General features: G+C 43.2%; 1 protein-coding gene across 2 annotated transcripts in view; it reads left to right on the forward strand.

The window, feature by feature from the left end:
• Positions 1-15,912: 15,912 nt before the first annotated feature.
• PKIG (cAMP-dependent protein kinase inhibitor gamma) overlaps positions 15,913-23,914 on the forward strand; it is a 30,718-nt gene continuing 22,716 nt past the window's right edge. For both annotated transcript variants that reach the window (XM_030533795.1, XM_030533796.1), the window contains exon 1: positions 15,913-16,108. The gene's annotated coding sequence lies outside the window, so the exon portion shown is untranslated. The remainder of the gene's footprint in view (positions 16,109-23,914) is intronic.

Below are 23,914 nucleotides of genomic sequence, written 5' to 3' on the forward strand. Positions count from 1 at the left end.
CAAGGTGACTGATATCAACTTAACTTTGTAGTGCAGACCAGGCATCAGTTCACATTTCCAAGGTTTACTTCACAGTTGAAACAGCAAGAGACTTACTCCTTTAAATGAAAGCTGAGACTGGAAAATAAAAAGCAAACTTGAGAGTGTGTCAGCCCAGTTCATGCCCTGCCTCTAGTATATTGCATCTGGGTAACAACACACAGCAACAATACAGAATTTAGCAAGGGAGAAGCCCATGTCTGGCTACCTAGATTCCCATATCAAAGCCATCCCTGTAGTATGTGAGCAAATGAAACTGAAAGGGAGTGAGGAGGGGGCTGTAGTGAGGCAGACTAATTAATATCAGTGGTAAATTAGCTAGTGCACCAGAGATTACATGCCAACTTCGGGGAAAAGAAACTTGGAATTTTTAACAGATGCAAATGGTCAGAATCTCGGTTGTACTTCTCATCTAAAAACTGGCTACCAGATAACCAGACATGCAATAAAGAAGACATTTTCAGCATGCAACTTTAATACTTAGACCTTCTAAACCACTTTACAATGTAACGGCACAGTGTAACAAAGCAGGGGAAATCAACAAAGCAAGCTGAAAACCTAAGCATTTTGTCCACACATGTAACCAGAGCACACCCAACACATTAGATTAGGCTTTGTGTCCTGAGACCCATCATCTCTGGGCCCCTTCTCCAGCTGGATATGGGAAATTGCATGCTGGGACTGGCCATCTCCATGGGCCACACTCTTTGCAATCAGGTCATCTGTGAAAATTAAATGTGCTTCCTGGGACAGGACTCTCAGTAAGTCACTGATATGGTCTGTGCCAGGAAATACCCAGACCTTTACCCTATTAGAAGCCTAACTTTCTTATCCTTTTTACATGCACCAGAAAAATCTCTAGGCAGGAAAGGTCACAGATGAATCTCAACTGCTTCATTGTGTGTGCATGTGTGTGTGCCTGCACAGTGTCAGGAATTCTGCATTCTCTTCCCAGTTGTATCACTCACTGTGTGAGCGAGTAAGTCACAAGCATTCAGATACCATAGTGATGGATGCTATGAAAAAGTTTTAGCTATAACATGGGGATAAAGATGTCTTCACAGGCCATGTGAGGCTTAATTAATGTTTGCAAAATGCTTTAGTCTCCTCAGGTGGCATGTGCTCAGGAAAGGCAAATGATCATTTTTAACCTAGAAAGTTTTCCCCTTCAACTTTATTCATCACAAGTGATTTCCAAATGCTCGTTCTATGGTTCTGCATAACATCATTTCAAACCACACATGTCTAACGAGATAAGGATGAAGTCATCCTAGTGCTATCAACTGTGGGAAAAGAAGCAGAAAATGCCATGAGGTTATCCTAATCATTTACAAAAATAAACTGCTATGGTATGTGAATTGGTTGCGCCAGACTGAGCCAATGGTGCATCTCGTGTGTATCTATGTGTTAGCTGAATGAAGAGGCAAGAATTAAGTCCTTGAAATGTTATCTTGCTTGGGCAGTTTCTAAAGCAAAATGTAGCGTATCTGGCCAAGCCTTCTTGGAGACAATTTGGTGCAGTTCTTTGTGCAACACTGCTGGCATGAAGCTATCAGGCTTGTGGATTAGTGCTGTCCATATTAATCACAAGGGTCTCCGTAGATAATAGTGAAGATGTGGAATATTCCTCTGTGTTCACTGTAGTAGATGATGATTCACTCTGCTTGTGTCTGTTTTTTCACAAGTGACAGATAGATCCTGAGTAGAACTGAAGAATTTAGAATTTGTTACTTTTTAGTCAGACATTTAACATATTGGAACTTCAGAATAGGAAAGTCTGGGTTGTTGACAAGTCAAGCTTATAATTATAAAATTACAGATAATGTATGTTTTCTTTGATCACAGCTCTTTTAACCTGTATACATGGCTGGGCACTGGCCTGTCTTGTGGATTGTATGTGTTTCAGAAACACTGAGATGCTGTAGTTTGCTCTTTAATAAACCCAATTAATCACTTCTCTGCCTGCTAATAATAATCATTGGACTACTGTTTTGTAAAATGTTTAGTCTTCCCCATTATTATTGATTGCCACGTCAATTGGATCTACTGGGCATAATTAATAGTGGAGTTTTCATTTAAGAGAATTGTTTTCCCAATAGTTTAGTTCAGTTCCTGTAGGTATTTTCTTTTAGGCTGAACTGTATTCAGTTATCCAATCCTTACAACCGGCTTTGAAAACATCACTTGAAGTCATTCATCCCTAAGGAATATTAATTATTAAGTATTGGGCCAAGTTCTGCCTTCAGTTAGTCATACATGGCTGTCACTACTGTTGACTTCAGTTATTCTTTAATGGGGCACTCAAATAGTTTCCACAAAATCTAGATGTTTTGTCAAGGCCGGAGAACTCTCCAAATACAAACACCATAACAGCTACAGAGTTCCCAAGTTAGTTTCACTGGAACATGATCTACTAGCATATAGGTATTCTTAACACATATGGTTTGTCCATAATTCTCCAGTGAAGCACCAGTCAGTCTTTTCAGCTCGGTCTCTTTCCTGCTTACCATCTTTTTCTAGTACCTCAAGAAAGCAGTGTTCGGTGGTGAGTGGAAATCTACAAGGTCCAACTCTTTTCTGCTTGCATTGGACCCACAATGTCAAGATCTTTCTTTTCTTTTTATTTTTTCTTCTTCTTTGAAGCACTTGCTCACTATTTAATAATTTCCATCTTTTCTAACTGTATGTACCATTACTGCATTGTAAGCATCCTTGCCCTTCTGAGACTCTCCACTCTTCTGTCATGTCATGTTGATAAATGACTCATTCTATTTGTGATCTGCTGAGCTGATTGATAGCTAGTCAGGGTAGTGTTTTGCATTCCGTGGCTGTTATTAATGCTGCTAAACGTTTTTTAATATATTTTTTCTCTGTCTAAATCCTTAACAGGTTGAGTCACTGTTTTCATTCCCATCCCCTGAATGAGTGTGCAAGCGTGAGTCACTGTTTTTGATAAAGGGGTTGTAATCTCTGTGTCTTTCTAGTTTTGTTTGACCAGTTGGTTCTTTCAGAATTTGTTAATTTAGGATCTCATCTAACCCCCTAGAAATGCATTTCCACTGACTGCCATGGACTTTGGATCAGACCCATTGTTTCCTGAAGCTGCCAGAATACAGGTTATTGGTAAAATAGTTGGAGAGACATATTAGTATATATCTAACATTCAGGAATTCTATTATTGAGCTATTTCTTCTCATTGTTTATGGAGGCAATAGTAAAATGCAAACATATCAAAGAGTACCAAAAATAACAGAAAAAAGAAACTTTTGAAAATACTTTAAAGACAGACATGCTAGTATGAATATTATACAGAACTGCAGTGACATCTGTGAATCAACCTCCTAAGGGACCAGCAAAACTAGGTTGCCAAGCAGAGGCGGGTCTTTAATTAAAACGTGAACATTTCACTGGAAATCAGCTGAGGATCTTAGACTCTGACTTTTGGATCCACTGAGCTGCACTGGGTATAGGACCTGAGAAGGAAGGGCCAGCATGTCTCTCCCAACCCCTGGGGCTGCTGATGCCTGTTAGAGCCTCAAGGCTGTTCTAACTTGCACTGGTAGTAACAGCCCATAAGGGGGTTATTGGAACCCAGGGCCCACCAGCCAGCCCTCCTCACATCCCAGCACATTGCCAATGCGCACTAGTGCCAGAGATACTATGCTATTAGAAAGTAGCATAAAGCCAGTTTTCCCACCTGGTGGTACTAATTAGAGCTGCTTTATGACCCTTTGTGCTGCCAGAGCATCGTAAAGCATCTATGTGAGGACTGAGGATCTGGCCCTTAATTTAAAGTGACCACTTCAGACATGGAGTTGCTAATGGAATTTAGGGTGTTTAGTGGGTGCTTCTTTGTATTCTGATATCCCTTTAGAATTAAAAAATACCAGACAAGCTCTCAAACAGAGCAGTGTACACATCCACCCATGAGCATGTTTCAAATGTGAACTCCATTCACAGTTTGAAATGTTTTTCATCTTTTTTCCTGGACTTCTTTATTTTGGTTCAAATGAGGTTTTGTTGGCACTCAGCCAGTGCTCTCCCATTGGAGCCTGCACTGAAGTCATGCTGTTAAATCTATGACATCAATTATTCCTAGAGCAATAGGAGAGGCAGCATGACCCTAGTGGAGTGATGTTGGGACTGGGAGACCAGAACTCCCAAGTTAATCCTGCCTCTGACAGCAAGTTAAAGAAGTACGGGCTGGATGAATGGACTATAAGGTGGATAGAAAGCTGGCTAGATCGTCGGGCTCAATGGGTAGTGATCAATGGCTCCATGTCTAATTGGCAGCCAGTATCAAGCGGAGTGCCCCAACAGTTGGTCCTGGAGCCGGTTTTGTTCAGTATCTTCATTAATGATCTGGAGGATGGTGTGGACTGCACCCTCAGCGAGTTTGCAGATGACACTAAACTGGGAGGAGTAGTAGATACACTGGAGGGTAAGGATAGGATACAGAGGGACCTAGACAATTAGAGGATTGGGCCAGAAGAAATCTGATGAGGTTCAACAAGGACAAGGGCAGAGTCCTGCACTTAGGATGGAAGAATCCGATGCATTGCTACAGACTAGGGACCGAATGGCTAGGCAGCCGTTCTGCAGAAAAGGACCTAGGGGTTACAGTGGACGAGAAGCTGGATGAGTCGACAGTGTGCCCTTGTTGCCAAGAAGGCTAACAGCATTTTGGGCTGTATAAGTAGGGGCATTGCCAGCAGATCGAGGGACATGAGCATTCCCCTCTATTCGACATTGGTGAGGCCTCGTCTGGAGTACTGTGTCCAGTTTTGGGCCCCACACTGCAAGAAGGATGTGGAAAAATTGGAAAGAGTCCAGCGGAGGGCAACAAAAATGATTAGGGGGCTGGAGCACATGACTTATGAGGAGAGGCTGAGGGAACTGGGATTGTTTAGTCTGCAGAAGAGAAGAAGGAGGGGGGATTTGATAGCTGCTTTCAACTACCTCAAAGGGGGTTCCAAAGAGGATGGATCTAGATTGTTCTCAGTGGTACCGGATGACAGAACGAGGAGTAATGGTCTCAAGTTGCAGTGGGGGAGGTTTAGGTTGGATATTAGGAAAAACTTTTTCACTCAGAGAGTGGTGAAGCACTGGAATGTTTTACCTAGGGAGGTGGTAGAATCTCCTTCATTGGAGTTTTTTAAGATCAGGCTTGACAAAGCCCTGGTTGGGATGATTTAGTTGGAATTGGTCCTGCTTTGAGCAGGGGGTGGGACTAGATGACCTCCGGAGGTCTCTTCCAACTCTGATATTCTATGATTCTATGATCTGCTGTGTGACCCTGAGTCAGTCACTTAGCCTGTTAACTGCTCTCTCATCTATAAAATGGAATAATAAAATCAATGCAGCCCAAAGGGGTGTTGGTAACCTTAAGTAACTCCTCTTTGCATACAGCTTGGAAGATATAGATTACTACGCAAGTGTTTACTCTTGTATTTATTAATTGATTCTGCTGTTATAAACTCACAATTATGAATGACTTTGCTCCAGGATTTGGAAGAAGTAGCAGCGAGTCGGGGGTGGGGGCTCATAGGTCTTTATGTAAAACATAAACATACTGGATCCTCAGCTGGTATCAACTGGTATAGCTGTGAGAGCGCTGCTGATTTATACTAGCTGGGGCCCTGGTCCAAATATCTTCAGTGATATCATATATAGCAATATAGAAAACTACAGCGCATGGCCATTTCTCTTTGTTCTTGACGTCCTCTCTCTTTCTTTCCATTGTGCTCTAGTCGCAGACTTTCGCTTTCCAAGGGGATGCTCTGAAGGCAGTGAAGGAGTTAATACTTCTCATAAGTCATGTTAATCATGTAAATCCTCCTGGCCTCATCACTGACATTTTAGATGTCAGATTTTTGTCGCACTGCCAGGAAGTGTTTAACATATTACAGTTGTTCATGTTGTTTTGCACTGGTTTAAAAAAAGAGGAAAACAGTCCCCTAGTGTCTCCAGTTAGGAGACTGAATTCATTCCTAAAGGAAAAAACACATGATCACACAGATGCCTGAGATAAATCCCTGCCCACTGTTGCCTGGCGTGACTTTTCCAAATCTCTTTCTCCTTCTGTTCAGAAACTTTAAGGGAAGAAAAGCGAAAAATGAATTCCTTCAACTTCTTAAAAAGATTTACTTTCTTGACCACATTATCAACACACACATTTCTCCCTGCAGTTTGTTTATTCAAAGCTGGCTGGGGACCTAGGCTGTAAGTCCCAGAAATAGTTTCAAGATAAAAGTGGGCAGCAACCCCCAAAAAGGTTTCAAAGAGACTCACATCTGTATTTAAGCTCAAAAATACCATTTACCGGGTTTTGTAGAAGTTTGAGATTATTCAAGTTTCAGTTGATCCTGGTGCACAGTAATTAGTAAAGGTGCTATGGCCAAGAGCTTAACAAATGGGTGCCAGAATTAGGCTCCTCAATTCATATTCAGGCATCTAAGTAACTATGTGTGCTGAGGAGCTGGCACCTTCCACTGACTTCAATAGTCCATCACTATATCTATCTACCTCAATTATGTTAGCAGTGGCACAAAAACAAAAGAAAACAACCCCTCTCTCCCACAAACCTCCAAACCAACCCAGTCTTTTGCAAAGTGTCCTTGTTATTGTGTTGTATGCAACCCACTAATTAGCATAACCACAGTATTCCCGGTATAAACATGCATTTCAGAGTCTTTGGCAGAGAACAGGATTGCAGTGTTTACCATTTTCCTTTCTGTTTACTGGGAGGTTTGATCCCAAGTGAAGAGGGTTTGACTTTTGGGACATTCTTCTTTGTGTGATGAGGATTTAGGAAACATTGCTTTTCTGCCTCTCATTTCAAACCTACAGTTGCATTCTTTTTAGCACAGAAAACTCGTATAGTGTTGAGATCAGGCACTTAAGGGATACAGGATGCTTCATAAATTACTATTAATAATTTGGTCTCTCTCTTCCAAGTCATGTCGCTCAGGGTGTGTCACTGCATTCCAGCATGTGTGAGTGTTTTTTCCATCCTAGACTTTTCTTTTTTAATGCCCCCCTCCCTAAGAGTCTAATAAGAAGATATCCAGCTCCAGGACCCATCATCACCTTCACTGGTGTCACTGCTTGGGAGATGCTGAATCAACTGTTTTCCCCTGAGTAATGTTGGGCAAGTTAAACACGTATATTCAGTGCTCATGAAATCAGTACGTACTTTATGCAGAAACTGATCACAGTTTGCAGTGCCTCAGGAGTGGGAAAGTGCGGGCATTGTTACAGGCAGCTATAAAGAATAGCTGCTGCAGATCATGCCTGAGACCACTGGGCCAGTCCAGGAAATTCACACGTTAAGACTTAATAACTTTTTTGCAGTCACATTTTTGCAGAGTTGAAAGAGCTCACTGACCACAAAAGCAGCACACCCTGTCAGATTTTTCCTCCATTAACATTTCAGTATCTGAAGCGAAGTATTTTTTCAGCCTTATAAATAGCTCTATTATCAGCTTGCTGGTCTTGTGAAATACAGTCACACTTTGTTTTTTAGATTCCAGGGAACAGTTTACATTTTTCATTGCCCCGATGTAACTATATTTGCTACTTCTTTTAGGACACTTCATTGAGCTTTGGATCAGGCTGTAGTGGATGAACAATTGGCACTATAAATGATTCTAGTGGGTATTCCTCTCCATAGATGATTCTACTTCTTCTTACAAACATACCTTCCTGAGTTTTCTCATTTCTTGTGTAATCATATGTATCACATACCAATGGAAGTCAGAATATGGCCTGATGGTACGTGCATGGATTTCAGAAGTTTCCCAGTGTGCTGAGAAATACTAAGACTTTGCAAAAATACAGGATCCGTAGCTAGATACAATGGTATCAAATAGACACTTCCTCTTTACTCCCACGTATTCCCATGTACTCACTATGTTTTTTAAATCAAAATCTTGCTGGATGTAGCAGGGATCTCTAGGATTCTCATCTCAGAGGGGGGAAAAAATGGTGACCAAAATATGAAACCTCCTTGTCACTAATGGTAACTGGCAGCATAACCTGTGCTCAGTTATCTGTCAGCAGGTACCGAAATTTGGTTGCCATTTTGTGCAAGGCACCTCACACTTTTAACATAAAGCTGAACAGAGGAAGCTTATTGACTCAGGATATGCCCTGAAGCAGGAGGATTAAAGTTCTGTGACTCAATGACAGCTTAGAAAACATGAGTCGGATGCTAAGGCCTGATTCCGATCTTTCACCAGCATATATCATCAGGAATATTGCCATTAAAGTTTGCGACATTACATTGTCTGGGAGCAGAAATCAGGACCTAAATCTCTACAGGGCTTCTTCAGATCCACAGTGAGATTCATTATTTTAGCCGTTAATAGGGAGGGGAGAGGGATCACAGCCTGTAGCCTTTAGCACCTGCTACACCAATGTTTCTCAAACTAGAGTTGCCGCTTGTGTAGGGAAAGCCCCGGCAGGCTGGGCTGGTTTGTTTACCTGCCCCGTCTGCAGGTCTGGCTGATCGCGGCTCCCACTGGCCGCGGTTCGCTGCTGCGGGCCAATGGGAGCTGCTGGAAGCAGCATGGGCCGAGGGACATACTGGCTGCCACTTCCAGCAGCTCCCATTGGCCTGCAGCGGCAAACCGCAGCCAGTGGGAGCCACGATCAGCCGGACCTGCAGATGGGGCAGGTAAAGAAACGACCTGGCCCGCCACGGGCTTTCCCTGCACAAGCGACGACCCCAGTTTGAGAAACACTGTGCTACACAGAGAGTGAAGGACCCTATTTACTTCTGTTTTATTAGCGCTTCATTCCACTCTCCAAAAGTGAGAATCTCAAGTAACAATCTATCTTGCTATCTGCTTTCCTGTAACTAGGTCAACTGACTTTTTGGAAGGAAAGGGAAAATCAGAGCATAGCACTTTGAGGAACTCCTGAAAGTCTCTCTGTTGTAAAAAACTCAGAGAAACTCACTTACCAGATCTTCCTTGATACTACATTATGCAGGCTCTCATTTTCTGCTCCCGTTGTGTGCTTGGCCCCAGCTGGTAATCAGAAGCCTCCAATAGCCAATCCAACCTAACATTTGATAAATGCACCATATATTTTTTTCCCGTTCTGAATTAAGCTGAGAGCTACCCACAGCAGATGCTGATACTCATGTCTGTGTCACACAAACAAGACAGCTTTGGCAAGTAGGATGGTTTTCTGATGAATAGATAGCTGGGTGCATGATCTTTGTCGGCTTACACTGAAGAAACCTCTGGATCCTTTTCGACAAACAAACAAGAAGGATTTATGCTTGGTCTCTCTGCTTTGCGCTGTTAAATGGTTGCTGCATTTCATCCTATAGGCAGCCGGTAAAGTGAGTCCTATATCATTATATAGCATGTAAGTTAGTTTGTAACATGCTTTGGGATCTGTCTGAATGAAAGGTGCTATATAGATGTATATCAGGGTTCAAATTAATACCAGATTAAAGGCTTGGAATAAAATTAATGCCAGTCAATGTGGGTTTATGGAAAATAGGTCTTATATAAACCTGACTTCATTCTTTGATGAGATTACAAGTTTGGTTGATAAAAGTAACTGAATAGATGTAATATGCTTAGCCTTTAATAAGGCATTTGACTTTGTACTGCATGACATTCTGATTTAAAAAATAGTACTATACACTATCGATACAGCGCACATTAACTGGTTTTAGAATTGGGTAACTGACAGATTTGAAAAAATAATTGTCAATGCGGAATCATCATTGAATGCGGGTTTTCTAGGAGGGTTCCATGGGGGTCAGTTTTAGGCCTAATGCTATTCAATATTTTAATCATGGTCTGGAAGAATCACTGCGGATAAAATTTATGGTTGACACAAATATTGGTGGAGTGGTAAATAACGATGAGAACAGGGAGGTCGTACAAAGCAATCTGGATCACTTGCTAACCTAGGCCCATTCAAAACATGTGTTTTAATGCAGCCAAATGCAAAGTTCTACATTTAGGAACAAGCAATTCAAGGCATACCTACAGAATGGGGAACTGTGTCCTAGAAAGCAGTACCTCTAAAAAGGATCTAGGGGTCATTGTGGACAAGCAACTTACCATGAGATGCCAGTGAAATCCTAGGGCAGAACAGACGAATGTGATCCTTGGATGTATAAGCAGGGGAGCAGTAAGCAGAGCATGGGGTGATCTTTCCTCTTTATAAGGGCATTGGTGAGACCAATACTGGAAAACCGAATCTAGTTCTGGTGTCTGTATTTTAAAAAGAATATTGAAAAACTGGAGGGAAAAAAAAACACCAAAGTGATTCAAGGGCTGGAGAAAATGCTGTATGGTGGGAGACTTAAAGAGCACAGTCTGTTTAGATTACCAAAAGGAAGACTGAGATGTTTCATGATAACAGTGTATAAGTACCTTCATGGGGAGAAAATAGTGGGCACTAAAGGGCTCTTTCATCTAGCAGAGAAAGAAAGGCATAACAAGAACCAGTGACTGGAAGCTGAAGCCAGACAAATTCAAATTGAAAATAAGGAACAATGTTTTAACAGTGAGAGTGATTAACCTCTGCAACAAAATCCCCACAGAAGTGGTGGATTCTCCATCTTTTGATGCCTTCAGATCAAGAGTGGATGCCTTTCTGGGTATGACGAGTTACTGGGCTCAATACAGAGGTAACTGGGTGAAATGTAATGGCCTATGTTACACAGTAGGCCAGGCTAGATGATCTAATGCAGTGGTTCTCAACCAGGGGTTCAGAGCCCTGTGGGGGGCCGCAAGCAGGTTTCAGGGGGGCTGCCAAGCAGGGCCAGCATTAGACTCTCGGGGGCCCATGGAAGAAAGCTGAACCCCCACCACGCAGGGCTGAAGCCCAGGTCCCTGAGCCCTGCCACTCGGGGCTGAAACCGAAGTCTGAACAACTTAGTTTCATGGGGGACCCCTGTGGTGTGGGGCTCCGGGCAACTGCCCTGCTTGCTACCCCCTAATGCCAGCCCTGGGTTTTACATGCAGAAAATCAGTTGTTGTGGCACAGGTGGGCCATGGAGTTTTTATAGCATGTTGGGGGGGCCTCAGAAAAAAAATGGTTGAGAACCTCTGATCTAATGGATCCTTCTGCCCTTAAACTCTGTGAATCATCATCATCATCATCATGTGATAGCATAGCTCACTATTAGATCTAAATCTGAGATCTGTTCATATATGCTGCCTCTCTATATATGCATGCAACTGGCAGTGAATTGTTTTGCAAGACGATTCACATGGAAGATTCTATACAAAAAATGAATAATTGGAGTATATTTTTCCACGGGCAGTGACTTATTTTCATAAAGTAAAAGCAAAGCCTTTTTTATTTAATAGAAAAATACACACTCTGGAAAGAGTTTGGGATCAGACTCAAGCAACTAAATAGCTGGGCCAAACATTTAAAGAAGTGTTTGGTTAAACAGCAGAGGAGATAAGATGCCCTGGGACCAGTAGCAGGTCAGGGGAATGATATAAACGTGTGGAGTGAAATTGTCCAGAAGCAAAGCCCCACCACTCACTTTGCAACAAAAATCTTTCATGTCTCCATGCAGATTATTGGCACTATAAATAGTTTCTGCTCAAAGTAAACATGTTTTGAGAGTACTCTGCCCTGCTGGCATGAGATCCCCAGGCTGAGCAGCTCAGCAGCAGCGTCCCAAGTGTCTCTCTCTCTGCCTGTCCACACATTCCCAGTGACACAAATCTGCTAATGCCTCTCCCCCCACAAATGGTCATCAGACCTCAGCCATTAATACAGACAATCCTGATGTGGCTTGCTAGTGGATTAGGCGCTTTACAAATTCCTCGATTTTTGTATATTTCACAGCCTGCTGTTGAATATATCTGGTTTTATAGCTTTGAAATTGGCCTGGGAGCCCCAGGATGATTTGTATGGGGACATGTCGATGCTCCTGCATTATCTTAGGACACTGACAAACAGGGCCCACTCTTTTAGATTTCAGGCAGAAAGAAAGAGGGTAAATTTGTCACTAAAACTGCTTTCAGCCAATAGTCTTTTTCTCATCCCAACATTGCCAGCTTTCAGTGTTTTACTGGAAGGTTGCAGACTTCCCCACTTTCCTTAACGAGCCCAGCAGCTTGTTGAAATGAGCTCTGCTTTTTATGACCCAAAGTTTGTTTAAAGTGGGGGGTGGAGGTAGGAAGTCTGGCAAAAATCAGAGCCTGCCACATTTTTTTCAGACCTATATTGTGCAACTCCATATTTCTTTGTCTGTCTCATCCAGTAACATTAATGGAGTCCTTAAGTACAGTTTTATGCTAGTGGAAAACCTAATTTATGCAAGGAACGTAGATAATCCCATGTGTATTGCTGTAAAAATGTCAGTTACCTTTTGTGGAGAACTAAATTCAGACTGCACTTAAGTCAGAAGCAGGTCAGGTCCTTCTGAAAGTAGAGATTATTTCCTTGCTGTGCAGGAGTTCCTTACAGTCCTTTCTGCTGTTTGTTTTTCTTACTGCAACATCTAGTGGGTGCACAGTTAAGCAGCACTCAGCTGCTGTGGTGATTGTGTCCCAATGTTATCAGCCTTGAGGATCGGTTCACACAGCCCCTTGAGAATGCCATTTCCCCTGTTCCCTTTGATCACAAGCTAAAGAACAACAATCAGCCCCAGGACACCTTGGGGCTCCTCACTGTCACATGCTTTGTTATCCTTTGCTGCACCAGAGTCCAGTGAAGTCCATGGCTGCAAAATCACAGTCCCGGCTGCGAAGCCTGATAGTTCAATTAATTCCGTGCAGGGTGGCTCTGAAGACTGTTCCCTGCCACATAATACGTGAGTCTCAAGAAACAAATATTGCAATTCCTTGCAGGCCAGCTCTGGTGGCTCCGTAGGAAACAACAGACATCAGCAGCATGCTACAGCAAAACCAACATTCCTCTTGTCCAAAGTGGCCATGTCACTTCCCACCTGGCCTGGGCCACGCAGATCAGGCAGCTAGAAGGCAAGAAACAGCAAAACGAACACTTTAGAAAGACGTAGTAGCGAACTGGAGTAACAGTGATATGAGAGGCTTCATGCACTGGGCATTAAGGCTAGTTGTATCTTTTGCTGAACCAGTTTGCCCAACTTTGTGTTAATCTAGTCTATCAATTTCTTCCTAGCTCTCTGGGCCTATTGATACATGTTCACCATTGTGGCCTGGAAGTTTTTTTTATTTTTTAACCCACTACTTCAGAAAGTCTGTGAAACAGAAAGTCTCTATCCCAAAGATCTTACACTCAAATCCAGTAGAACAATGGTTTTCAACCTGTGGTCCCTGAACCCCTGGGGGTCCGCATACTATGTCTAAGGGGTCCACAAAAGGTTGCTGTTACCATAGAACCATAGTTTTCAATCTGGGGTCTGCGGACCCATGTCTAAGATTTCCAAAGGGGTCTGTGCCTCCATATTGACATTTTTTAGGGGTCTGCAAATGAAAAAAGTTTGAAAACCACTGAAATAGAAAAAGGCAGTTCAAGAAGAGGTGGAGATGAGAACTATTAAGAAAATGTGGAGGGAGGGAAGTTTCTTTAGACATTTTTTTACTTTCATCAAAATACCAAAAACTACAATTTTTTGGCCAAACTCCCAAAGTTTTCAGTTTTTGGCCACAAAGATTTGGGTTTCCAGTTTTCAATGAAAAGTCAACATTTTGTTGACTTGCAAACCCATTGAAGAAGAGCTTTGATGAAGAATTTTTGACCAGCCCTATTGGAGGCAGCATCGGTGGGGAGATGCCCTAGGTGTCTTCAGGGAACACGTGGGTTAGTGGAAGCAAAGGAACACAAGGTAAAGGAGGCTGTTCTAAAAGTTGGAGGCAGGGAGAAAGAAGGACCAAAGCAGAGAATAGGAGGAGACAAAGGGAGCAGTTAGGAGACAGGATTGGAGATCCCTAAGGAGCAAACACAGTGTGCCCATGCTCCTGCATCTCTATCATGCTTTATTATTATTATTATTATTATTATTATTATTGAATATTGGCTCTGTGATGGTAGCTTGTAGGAGCCCCAGACAAGGAATCTAAAAGTCATTCTCTGCCCCAAAGGCCTTACAGTCTAAGCATTTGTGTGAGACCTCCTAGTTTTGTGGGTTTATTTAACATCAGAGCTGGAGCGACTGCAGGAACTCCAGCCCTCGCTGGATCAGCAGAGCAATCTGTTGGTGCTGTTGCTGGATAATGTATCTCTCAGCAGTCATGCTGCAGAGCCTCCCTCTGCCAATTATGTGTCTCTAACACAGGCTTCGCTTTGTGTTCAGAATTTCTTATAGTTATTTTTGGGTAAGTAATAATGTGTGACTCAAAAGTACCATAGAGAGATTGGTTGATGTCAACTGATATGTTTTTTGGAAATAAAACTCACTTCCTGAAGTTGGCCTCAGAACAAAAGAGAATCGAGTCAAGATGCTCAGAGATTCTAGGCACTCCAGGTTGGTTTTGGCTCAGAGATTACAAAAATAGAGGGCACACCTGGCTTTGCTGACTGGCTTTTTCCTTCTTCAATGACTTACTGGAATCACTATGGCAATTCTCTTGCTGTCTACCTTTTCTTCTGGGTACTGTTCTCTCTTCTGGCACATGTGGCAGGGGCTAATGTGAGTCTATATCAGACTGAATGGTGTGTTCTTTTCTAATTAACATAAAAAGAGAGTCTCTCTGGAGGAGATAGAGTAAAACAGATTCACAGCAGACCTAGTTAAGCTGCCTTTTCTTAATATGAAGGGGATTTTCCCGGCTGGTGTGAAGGCAGCTAGTGAGGTTGAGGCTGGATGGCACCAATGGCCATCTGGTACCTTATAGAAGTAGCACAGGATGGGAACATCTCCCAGCTCCTAGTCTGATTTGATTTCTATCATGTGTATCGCAAAACTGAAGCTGGAGAAACTAAGTTCACTCCTCTCTGGTTATTCTCACCAAATTGCTCACCTTGGCCCCAGTCCAAATCTCTTAAAGTCAGTGGGAAAGCTCTCATTGTCTCTAGTGGGAATTGGATCAGACCCTGTGAGTATGTAGCACATTTTTCATTTATGCCACACCCACTGATTATATTTTATCTTAAACCAGATTGTATACTCTTTGGGGAGGGACTATGGCTTCCTAATTTGTCTGTACAGAGCCTAGCACAATGGGGCCCTGATCCTGATTTCACTAATATAATACAAATAAATAATAATAGTATCTATCTGTCATATCTGGATTTTCACACTGCTTGCCACTATGCTGTCTCTGAGCCTTCGGTCCTTAATTGTTGTGTAGTGCTGTCAATAGTTGCTGCTTTTCACCCCAGAGTTGACTACATTTCAGTGGTGTTTGAAGTAAAGTGTGCATGGACTTCAGATAATTTTTTAAAGTATTGTATGCACTCTGAGATCCTTTGAAGCAAAAGGTGCTCTATAAAATTTAAGGCTGTTACTCCACTGGGTTTTTCCTTTTGCTGTCTCCCATAAAATTGTTCTCACTGTGTTGGTTGTTACGGCACATCATACCAAAACACTTAGGAAAAAGGAAAAACACCAAGGTGCCGCTGAGAAGTGAATCTGAACAATATGCAAAGGGAACCTAGAACAGCTGTCCACACAAGGCACTAAACAGGTGGGAGACCTTTAGTGGTTGTTACAGTAAGCAGGAGACCTCTGTGACAAAGGCAACAGTGTTCAAAATTGAAGGAAGGATGTTAAGCCACATGCAGCTGCTGGGAGATGAGGTTACAATGCAAATCTAAACAAAGCTTTTGCTAAAAGGAAATAGATCCTCCTATGTGCAGGGAGGTTGAAACTGAGCAAGTAGCTGCTTGACATCATCAAGCTGAGCATTGGATTACAACAAACAGGGACTTGGAAAGAGAGATAGGACACGCCTCCCAAACCCTTGAAGTGCAACTTCATTTAGCATCTATTAGTACAAGGAAACTGTAAGTCTGAAACTGACTGTGATAAGCTGGCCAGCTTGGCTGCTTGCCATACCAGGCAGGTATGCTGGGAGGGTTAACTGAGCCTGGATTTGGTCGTTAACGGCTTGATTTCTTTTAACTTGGAGAGCAGTGGGAGCTGTGTTCCGTAAGTACAGTTTTACATGCTGCTAAGAGAATGGGCTGCAGTGAATACAAACGTTAGTAATTTACAGTGCATCAGATAGAGGAGTAGTTATTTTTACACAGTGATACATATGCGATTACAAGGAAGAGCTGATCTGGTCCAAAGCTCTCAGCATTGTTGTGTGGGAGCCAGAACTGTGACTCCGATGGATTATTTGTCTACAGATATATTAAACTTTTGTCTAAACTACTGGGAATGGCAGAATCAAGCTGCCCACAAACCATAGACTAAATAGAATCCCATTTTTCTACATAGTGTTTGTAGGTTGGTTGGTAGGAATGTGGCTACCCTTCCACTAGAAAGGAATGCCATTCAGTACTTGCTCCAAAGGGCAAGTGGAGAGAGTGTATTCAGTATTTAGAACTCAAAACGCAACGTGTCTCTGTGACACCAATGGGAACCTCTAGCCTGATTTCTGTAGTCAGTCTGTTTATATCTAGAAAGTGACCAGGCACAGAATATCCTACAGCATTGGTTTACAAATGAAAAAAATAATACAAATCCACAAGCTGTCCTGAGGGATTCTGTGTATGGAGCATATACTGTACCAGGCACATAGTGCTGTGATAAGGGTGATCATGTTATAACATGAAATATTATTAAGGACTGCGAGAAATGGCATGTGTAATAAAGGTTCAGTCTGCACCATTGATTTGAATGTGAATTTTGTCACTAGCTTCAATGGAAGCAGAATCAGAGATGCTATAGGGTCCAGCCTCATAAGCAAATGCAAAAAACTCACTGTTTTAAAATGAAGAGCCTTAAATAAAGCCACAGCGAGGTGGGATCAGCAAAACACTTTATAAGCTGTATTGAAAAATCCTCCCTTGTGGATCAGGGCTTTGTGCCCTGAGCAACTGATATGGCTTATGGAGGTGCAGATCGTATGAATCTCACAACGGGTGAAAAGGGGTGGAGGAAGGGAAATGTTTCCATTTGCTCAGGTCCACAAAATGTGAACCAAATCCAGCTTGCCTTACTCACAGGAGCAGTCTCACTGGTGCCTAGATTCTTCTGGGATGGATGAGTTCACAAGTGCACATCAGATAAGACGTAGACCTAGACAGTATGTTGCACCACTGAAATAGCATTAAAGTGAGTCCTTTAGAGAGGGGAAAACTCCAAGCTCAGCCTGCAAGCCAGATGCAGCCTATGGAGTTCTGCACTAAGAATTGAAAGAACCCTCCTGTTTAATAAAGAGATGCTGCTAGTAATGTAGTATGCAGTCCATTCCATGACTGCTGAATGCAGGCCAAGACAGACCTTATGTGGTAACTGTGAAGCACAAGCTACATTTCCCAATCTGTGAACTAGAAAGAGCTACAGAATTATGAGTAACCAGCATCCTGAAGACTCCTCAAGCCTCTTCTCTCTAGTGAGGGACACTACTTTGGTGACAAGGACATGTGGGTTGAGGCGCAACACCTGGTCTCATTCATGCTGCAAATGCAGTTTCACTGAAGGTTTCTAGAGTAGTGTTTCTCAAACTGGGGTCGTGGCTTGTGCAGGGAAAGCCCCTGGTGGGTTGGACCGCTTTGTTTACCTGCCACATCCGCAGGTTCGGCTGATCGCGGCTCCCAGTGGCTGCGGTTCACTGCTCCAGGCCAATGGGAGACAGGGCCGCCCAGAGGATTCAGGGGGCCTGGGGCAAAGCAGGGGAGCAGACATAAAAAAAGGTGCCACTTGCTGTGGCGCTTGTACTCACCGGGCGGCACTCCAAGTCTTTGGCGGCGGCGGGTCCTTCACTCACTTTGCGTCTTCGGCAGTACTGAAGGACCCGCTGCCGAAGTGCCGCCGAAGACCTGGAGCAAGTGAAGGGCCCGCCACAGAAGTGCTGCCGAAGACCCGGACTGCCGCCGGGTGAGTAAAAATTAAAAAGGCACCTCTAGCCAAGGAAGCGATTCTCAGCCAGGGCTCGCAGGGCCTGGGGCAAATTGCCCCACTCCCCCCACTCCATGGGAGCTGCTGGAAGCGGCCCAGGCTGAGGGACGTACTGGCCACCACTTCCAGCAGCTCCCATTGGCCTGGAGCAGCGAACTGCGGCCACTGGGAGCCACGATCGGCCGAACCTGCGGATGCAGCAGATAAACAAACTGGCCTGGCCCACCAGGGGCTTTCCCTGCACAAGCGGTGGAACAAGTTTGGGAACCACTGCTCTAGAGACACCAGTCATCCATCTCTGTGATACTCAGCCATCTCAAGCACAACAGGAAACGCCAAGTATCCCAGGCAAAGCTCCACGCTGGCACTAATGAGCCAGGCACCCAGTTCTTAATGTTCATTGAGAGATCCCATTTCACATATGAAAGAATAGAGTGAAAGCTCAAGTACCTACGGAAAGGGGTATCATGGGTAAGGTAGATGGACTCCAACCATGGAGATCTCTGATAATGAAGGCACCAAAACCCAACAACCCAGATCAAATCAGAATATGAATCTCCCCAAAACTGTGCTCCCCTGGGAATGGCACGACGCACCCAACATTGATGCCACCATTGGTGATTTTGAGGAAACCACAACTTTCTTCTTGTCGATGTCAGTGCTAGATGTCATCAGCTTGAACTTACACTAGAACTGAGCTCTCTCATCATCAGAACTGCTTAGAGTTTTTCAGTGTCAGTGAAATCTGGCTTTTTTAAAAAAAAAACAGACTTTTACACAAAGACTTTCTGGTTTTAATTTTTTATGGTTTTGGAAATTTTTCAAAAAAAATTTCAACAGAATTTTTAAACAAAAAAATTAAGCTTTTGTTTATTCTTAAAAAATGCTTTCTTTTCAGTTTCCATATTGACATGTTCCATTTGAAAATTTTTGATTGGTCATTTTAGTCACATGGTGAGTTGGAATGTTTCAATTTTCAAAATGCGCGTATTTCAAATCAGAAAAATTCTGAGTATAATTCCATAGAACATTCTGAACATTAAAACTGGACCATCCTAAAACATAAAATGAAAAATGCGTTCAAATTTCCTGAAATTTCCTGTGTATCTATAGTACTTATATAGTCCTGGTTCTATTCTGAGCACTTAACTGTCTTTAATGTATTTATCCTCAAAACTCTCTTGTGAGTTAGGGCAGAGATATTATCCCCTTTTGCAAGTGGGGAACTGAGGCACAGAGAAACTATGTGACTTGCTCAAGTCATGCAGGAAACCTGTGGAAGAAAGAGAAAATTGAGCCTGAGTCCCAGACTCTTCCTAACCACTGGACCATCCTTCCAATTTCTGTGGAGCTGTGCCCCCCACCTTTTTCACACAGAACTGATACAATCTCAGCACCCCTTAGACTTCAGCAGTTCACAAGACTCAAACCCCCAATCCAGCAGTTTCTACAAGAGTGCCTTAGCACCAAATTCAGCAATCAGATCTGATTCATGGGACTCATGGCAAATCAGTCAAAGCCGTCTGGGTATTTGAAAGACTTCACGAGAGGAACCTCACTGTCAATTGGGCTAAGTGGGAATTCCACAAATCCCCAGAATATTTTTTCTGTGTCATTTCTGCGACTGGACTAGTCCCAGATCCTAACAAGGTAGCAGTTATCAGAAGTTCGTCAGTTCCACAGCAAGCCAGTGAGATACACTGCCTCCTAGGGATGCTTAAGAATTGTGTATACAACTACTGAGGATCATTTCTATACCTGGGTAGTAACATTATTCCAGAAATCAACCAGTCTAGGGCCAGTGGTTTAAGTGTAGGGAAACTTTCCTCCCCCACTTTAAACTATTTATTCCTTGGCTGAAAACATTTCACTGTGTCTCACCCTAGGGGGGGTGTATTTGTCTGCTTCTCCCCTATACAGTTCCATGGCTTGCACTATGATTTGCTAAATTCCTTATAACACAACCCAGCATTTACATTGGGATGAGGCTTTGAGACCTTTGTGTCACTTCTCTGTGCCCACTCTCCACTAGAAATGTTACAAATCATAAGTCACTGCGTGAGGGCATTCCCATAAGAGCTCTGTAATACTTGAGATTTGTTGGTGATGGCAGTGCAGGCACAACTTATCCCTGGTGTAGCTCCATTGACTTTGGGAAAGTTGGTTTTTATACGGAGCATAACTAAGCTGTGGAACTCGTGCCACAAAATATCACCGAGACTAAGAGTTTAGTCGATTTTAAAAACAGATCAGGCATATATATGGAGATGAATATCCACAGTTATAATCAGAGGGGGAGCCGTGTTAGTCTGGATCTGTAAAAAGCAACAAAGAGTCCTGTGGCACCTTAAAGACTAACAGATGTATTGGAGCATAAGCTTTTGTGGGTGGCGAAGTGGGTATTCACCCATGGAAGCTTATGCTCCAATACATCTGTTAGTCTTTAAGGTGCCACAGGACGCTTTGTTGCTTTTCACATTTATAATGAATAGGATACACTTTTTGCTTCAGGACAATGACTAACTGTGGGGGGGTGGGGATATTCCACAACTGTCCATTGCAAGATTTCTTGCACTTTTATCTGAAGCAGCTGGTGCTGACTATTATTGAAAGCAGGATATAGGACTAGCTGGGTCACTGGTCTGAGCTGATAAGGCAATTACTATGTATATCAGGCTGAATTCAGTCCATTGTTTGCCCATGAATCAAAAAGTGTGAGGCTGACCTTTTCCAAGCGGCTGTCACATGGACTTAACCAAAAGGGATTTCCTTTCTGGATCAGAAGTGATACCAAAGCAACTGTTGTGCAAAATAATGCTGAATTATGGCAGAATAGTTCCAGGACTTTTGGAACATCTGTTCATTTTGAAACTGTGCTGAGATCACTGCATTAATTCCACATGTTCAGCTACCACCCAATAATGTCAGAGAATGGGGCACAAAAAAGATGTGTATTTTGCTGAAGGAAATGCTAGTGTAATTCATTCACAATCGGGTTCAGAAAATCAGATACACTGGAGATGTTCCTGCAGGTGTCCTGAAATAGCTGCCCATTAAATTCACTAGATAAAGGTACACCTCTACCCCGATATAACGCGACCCGATATAACACAAATTCAGATATAACGTGGTAAAGCCGCACTCCGGGGGGGCCTGCGCACTCCAGCTGATCAAAGCAAGTTTGATATAATGCGGTTTCACCTGTAATGCGGTAAGATTTTTTTTGGCTCCCAACGACAGCGTTATATTGGGGTAGAGGTGTACCAGATAAAGATCTGAAATGCCAGTATTCCTGGATCAGTTACTTTAGCTGCTCACACAAAGCCCAGAATGAGACTCCTATGGTTACAAGGGGAACCCATTGTGTGAAAGTCACCCCTGCCTGGAAGGCCTTTGCATCATGTTATTCATAAAATCACAGAACTGGAAGGGACCCCGAGAAGTCATCTAGTCCAGTCCTCTGCACTCGTGGCAATATTCATTATTCTAGACCATTCCTGCCAAGTATTTGTCTAACCCGCTCTTAAAAATCTCCAATGATGGAGATTCCACAACCTCCCTAGGCAATTTATTCCAGTGCTTAACCACCCTGACAGTTAGGAAGTTTTTCCTAATGTCCAACCTAAACCTCCTTTGCTGCAATTTAAGCCCTTGTCCTATCCTCAGAGGTTAAGAAAAACATATTTTTCTTCCTCCTCCTTGTAACAACCTTTCATATACTTGAAAACTGTATTATGTCCCCTCTCAGTCGTCTCTTTTTCCAGACTAAACAAACCCAGTTTTTTCAATCTTCCCTTATAGGTCACGTTTTCTAGACCTTTATTCATTTTTGTCGCTCTTCTCTTCTTCTAATCCAGCGATAGCTCTGGCTGGGAGGATGAATGAGCCGCACAATCCCAGCAAGGGGCCTCTGCATGCCCACTTGCTCCAGGGGGGTCTACGTGCCAGGTCTATATGGCTCAGTGTGGAGGGAGCCCTTAGGGACTGGCCCTTCCCAAGCCTCATGTATGCATCTGCAATGGTCCAGAATCCTCCTATAGGGGATTGGGGTGGAACAGTGCTCACTGCTCCAGTTCACTGACTGGAATCAAGGCTGTCGATGCCTGTGGGTTGGAAAGTTGAATTCCATCCTCCAGCCAACCAATGAGTTGCCCTCTCAAAATCGATTACTTTCCACCCCAGAAGAGCAGGCCTGCACAATCCTACCTCTTGGCTTGCTAGTTCAGGCGAGCATGCCCTTATGAGTCTTTTGTTCTAAGCTCCTCCTGAGGCAGAGCCACACATGTATATGCAGCAAATCTGAAGCACTGGGCTCTGGCTCTTTGGGCTGCACAGCCAGGGAGCCACAGAAGAGCAGGAGGGCAACGAAGCAAAATAAAAGAGCAGAGACTTTCTAGGTGGGCATCCTTCTTTCCTAGATCCGTGTGCCTGGCTGGTGCCCTACTGGGGACAATGTATTATGCCAGACATGTGGGAATGCTGCTTCGTTTCCAGCCTGGCACGTCAATGGAGCTCCTTATTGTCAAAGAAGGAGATAATGCAGTAAATGGGTGTGATCAAATTTTCCCTTCTTGATCTGGACGCTAATAATAATAATTAGTATTTTGCATTTATATAGGCCTTGTCATCTGACCATCTCAAACTGCTTCCCAAACATTAAATAAGCAAGTCTCCCAACTCCCTCTGTGAGAGAAGAAAATATTAATAATAGTGCCATTCTATTGATGAGGAAACTGAGGCACAAGGAAGCAAAGTGACTTGCTCAAAGTTGCACATGAATCAGTGGCAGAGCCAGTGATGGTCCTCATGAATCATAGAATATCAGGGTTGGAAGGGACCTCAGGAAGTCATCTAGTCCAACCCCCTGCTCAAAGCAGGACCAATCCCCAACCATTTTTTTTGCCCCAGATCCCTAAATGGCTCCCTCAAGGAGTGAGCTCATAATGCTGGGTTTAGTAGGCCAATGCTCAAACCACTGAGCTATCCCTCCCCCTTTGCCTTATGCTCCAATCACTCAATAATTCAGTGGAAAGCCAAAGAAAAAAATAGAAAGAGCCCAGATTTGCACCATGGTTGCAGTGGGGAGGGATTATGCCTGTCGTAGCAGTACAGTGGACTAATGAATTAAACCAGTTAAAGTTGCTGCACCAGCTAGTTCTTGTTTTCCATTCTGCTAATATTTGCTCCTGGGACAAAGGGAAAAAACAGTTCATGATGTTCCAGTTGGTCTGAAAGCTCAAAGAGCTGCTAAAATAAGTGCCTTGGCTGAATTTTGCAGATCAGGAGATTGCAATCCACCAGCAGTTGTTAGGACTACAGAGGAAATTTATTTGACTGGGGTTCAGGGACATAGGGATAAAATTCAGCTGCAGGCAATGGTGAGTAAACCTAAGAAACACAAGATAAACTAAACAAATCATCTAAAAATACAGTACCAAATTTTCCCTCTGGTCATAAAGCAGCTAATAGAGAAGTTTCACTGATTTACACTCCAGTTTGGCTGGTAACTGAATTGTGTTTACATTCTTGAGGAAGCCAGTGAATCCTCTGAGCCTGCTGGGTTCAAGCTGTCAAAAGTGGAGTTGTTGCACTTCTCCACAGCATGTGCAAATCGTTTTTTTTTTTTTAAAAAAGAAGAGAGAAACCACTTTGAGAAGCAGGGCCTATTCCTAGGCCTTGTCTGCATTGGGACTATAGCCAGCGGGATTGCTGCAACCCCCTGATGTAGACATCATGATTCACACAAGTGGTTAAATCCCAGTGTAAATGAGTTTCCTGCCTTCGTGTCCATCAAGCCATGCTCTGGAAAGCCAGGTCCCCAGCCCGCTGAGTAAGGCCCTTTCAGCATGTGCTTTTCCTTGGCAGCTGTGGTCACAGGTAGATTTA

The sequence above is a fragment of the Gopherus evgoodei genome, chromosome 14 (assembly GCF_007399415.2).
Source record: "Gopherus evgoodei ecotype Sinaloan lineage chromosome 14, rGopEvg1_v1.p, whole genome shotgun sequence".
In the NCBI taxonomy this organism is placed as follows: Eukaryota; Metazoa; Chordata; order Testudines; family Testudinidae; genus Gopherus; species Gopherus evgoodei.